Source organism: Monopterus albus, unplaced genomic scaffold (assembly GCF_001952655.1).
Source record: "Monopterus albus unplaced genomic scaffold, M_albus_1.0 scaffold330.1, whole genome shotgun sequence".
NCBI classification, from domain to species: Eukaryota; Metazoa; Chordata; class Actinopteri; order Synbranchiformes; family Synbranchidae; genus Monopterus; species Monopterus albus.
In genome coordinates, this window is record NW_018128210.1 from 347,425 (window position 1) to 350,735 (window position 3,311).

The window sequence follows — 3,311 nt, forward strand, 5'->3', positions numbered from 1 at the left end:
TCTTGGTGTCACATTTCTATAATTTTCATGTCAAAATAACCACAGAATTGCCCACCTTATTTCTTCTGTTTACTTTTGTTAACAAGGCCACTCATACCAACAGCCGTTTCAGTGTTTGATAAAACTGTGGTTCTGTTTAATAGCAGAGAACAAACTTTTTCTACAATAATGCCAACTGCAGGAGTCAACGAGTAAGCTGCCAACATGTTTAAAGAACATAGTAATGCTGTGTAGGACAAGGCTGTAGTGGCAGTGCCAGAGGGGGCCTGGCTCCGCTCCTTTTCAATTTATGCCGAGTCAGAGGGAGAGCTGCCCCTCACCCAGCCGGTCTCTGCAGCACTGGGCAGTTGGGTGTGTCTGCTGCCTCGCCCATCGTTTCACTGGAATCCCTTGCCACTGCAGACATGACAACCGCCCTGGTGGCAATGGAACCAAATAACCAGGATCACAGGACATGGCGCTGCATTCGTCCTCAGGAGCATCGTAACCCCTCAGAGTCAGGAACCTGTCCCAGCCAGCAGGAAGGATCATGTTGTTGGGCTGCTGTTAGTATTGCACTGTTTTTACCACTACCTTTATAAAATCACTCTAACATAGATATCATAACAGCATCAAATGAGTCCGTCATTTTTGTAAGAGGGAGCCAGCGATGAAGGGAATCAGATGTACTGGACTTATTCTTATTATTTGGGATGGTGTTTTCAGTATACAGGTGCTAAAATAGGGCCAGACATGAAAAACTGGGTTTTTAGTCTGATTTCATCCTGCCAATAAATGAGACTTATGCTGTTGGTATGAGTGCTTTTATGTTATTTGTCAGAATTTTTATATCCTGTCAAAATTCTCTATGAGGAAGCCATTATTAAATCTTTCCTCTTTTCTCAAATTCAGTTTTACGATGTTTAGATTCGTCTTTTTTCTCTCTCAGTGACAGCAATGAGTGTTTTTTTTTACCTGATCAGTAATGCAGATCACATCAGTTGCACTTGTATTGACACTTCTGCTGTGCGTCTTTTAACCTGTAGGGCCCAAAATGTGCTACATGCATCTGTAGTTCCCCGGTTTTTCACTTGAGTTTAGCCATGCATTTCAGTTATCCTTGGATCAGCAGTTTGGAAATAAAGTACTATCCTGGATTTATGAATGAAAAAGCCATGTTACCCGAGTGTGAAGTTTTTGGGCCGTCCCTGGTAGACTAGTGGTTAAGGCGCAGCGCTCTCGCCGCTGCAGCCTGGGTTCGAATCAGGGTTGCGTCAGGAAGGGCATCCGGCGTAAAACACGTGCCAAATATCAACATGCGAGTTGTCAGTGTGACGATTCGCTGTGGCGACCCCTAAGTGGGAAAAGCTGAAAGTGACTTTCTTACACGAGTGTGAAGTTTTTAGCTGTTCAGTAAATGTTCCTCACTATAAAAATTATTCAGAGGTAGTGCCAATGAAATTCACAGACATATCATCATATGTGTAATTCAGGGGTGGCCAATTTCAGTCCTCGAGGGCCGCTGTCCTGCTTGTTTTCCAACTATCCCTGCCTGACCTGCTGCTGATTACCTGGCTCAGGTGTGTTCAGATCTTCCAGCTTCTGACTGACTGAACACACCTGAGCCAGGTAATCAGCAGCAGGTCAGGCAGGGATAGTTGCAAAACAAGCAGAACAGCGGCCCTTGAGGACTGGAATTAGCCACCCCTGGTTTTGTGCCACAATAAGATGGTGAATGGTACCATTTAAGAATTTGGTATTTATAGCAACTCAAACATTGAGTGCTGAAATATCACTGATAATGATGCCAGTGTCAAAATTGACTCCTCATGTCCCCATACTCCCCAGGAACCTACCACACTGCAATTTGTTGTTATATAATATTTCTTGGCTCGTGAGGAACTGCTCTTAGCCTTAAGAAAACAGATTTTTTCCAGTCAGTTGTAAAGACCAGTATTATACAGTATACAGCTCTGCATTATTCTTTATATTACAAGATGTATGTGCAGTTGACCACTGATGGGCAGTTGGATTTCAGGGTCATTTTGGGCTGGGTATGAATACTGAATATTAATGTAAAAAGATCTCAGTACCACAGTGTGCATATCTGATGAAGCTATTACATCATAGTGCCTCAGGCCTTTGCTACCATACAGATTAATTCTTAAAGGAGGATGCAATTAGCCTAACCATGTTTATGTAAGAAATGCAGAGAATGCCAGGACAATGTTTCTTTTTATTTTTGGTCATGATTTTGTAGCCCATTCAGTTCAAACCATATACGTTTTTTTTAGGGAGACCTCTGAATGTGATTTTCTGCCTTATCTGCTCATTTATGATTTAATAATAATAATAATAATGATAATTTTTCATACTTCCAGAGATTCAGGTAAAAAGATACCATCACATTGTGAATTTTTGTGACTTTCTAAAAGGGGTGGATGAACTGATGATCTTACATCGTGATCGATCTTAAACATGAATTGTAGAGATTGTGTCATTTCATCGCTACTCATGCTTGCAGACTTCATATGATAATTTCCAAGAGCCTTAATCCACACTATGCCAGCAAATTAGTAGAATGATATAGTCATATACAGCTATGATGACTGGATGAATTACTTCACATTAGCTGTGTTCCATTTGGTTGCACCAGCATGCAGCTTGTTACATGTTGTAGTTATACGACACCACCTGCCCCGTGAAGGTTGGCGTACAGTTGTATTTTTTTGAATGCACCATGTAAGCAATGCAATGTGGGTATCTTTATGGCTAGCAGCAGTACCTCGAGGACCAAGCTGGGATTTGGGTTAGACATGAGAATCTTGTCCATCTCTACTGTTCTTCACATGTGGTGTGAATATGACTCCATTGGGGGCAACTGTCAAATCAAATCAAATTTTATTTGTATAGCACCAAATCACAACAAAAGTCATCTCAGGACACTTTACAAAGTAAGGTCTAGACCTTACTGTTATCACTATTATTACATAGGGAAAACCCAACAAAGCCCCCTTGAGCAAGCACTTGGTGACAGTGGGGAGGAAAAACTCCCTTTAACGGAAGAAACCTCCGACAGACCCCGGCTCTTGGTGGGCGGCCTTCTGCCTCGACCGGTTGGGGTGAGTGGATAGAAGAGAGACAAAAGAAGAAAAGCAACAAGACACAACAAACAATCAAACACTGGTCAGGTCGATGTGGCTGGTGACTGCTCATCAGAGACGTAGAGCTCCAGGACCAGGGCAACCTGCAGAAAGGTACAGAGAGAGAGAGAGAGAGAGAGAGAGGAGACACTACGGGAGAGAGGAGACACAAAGTTAGTGATGTGTAAT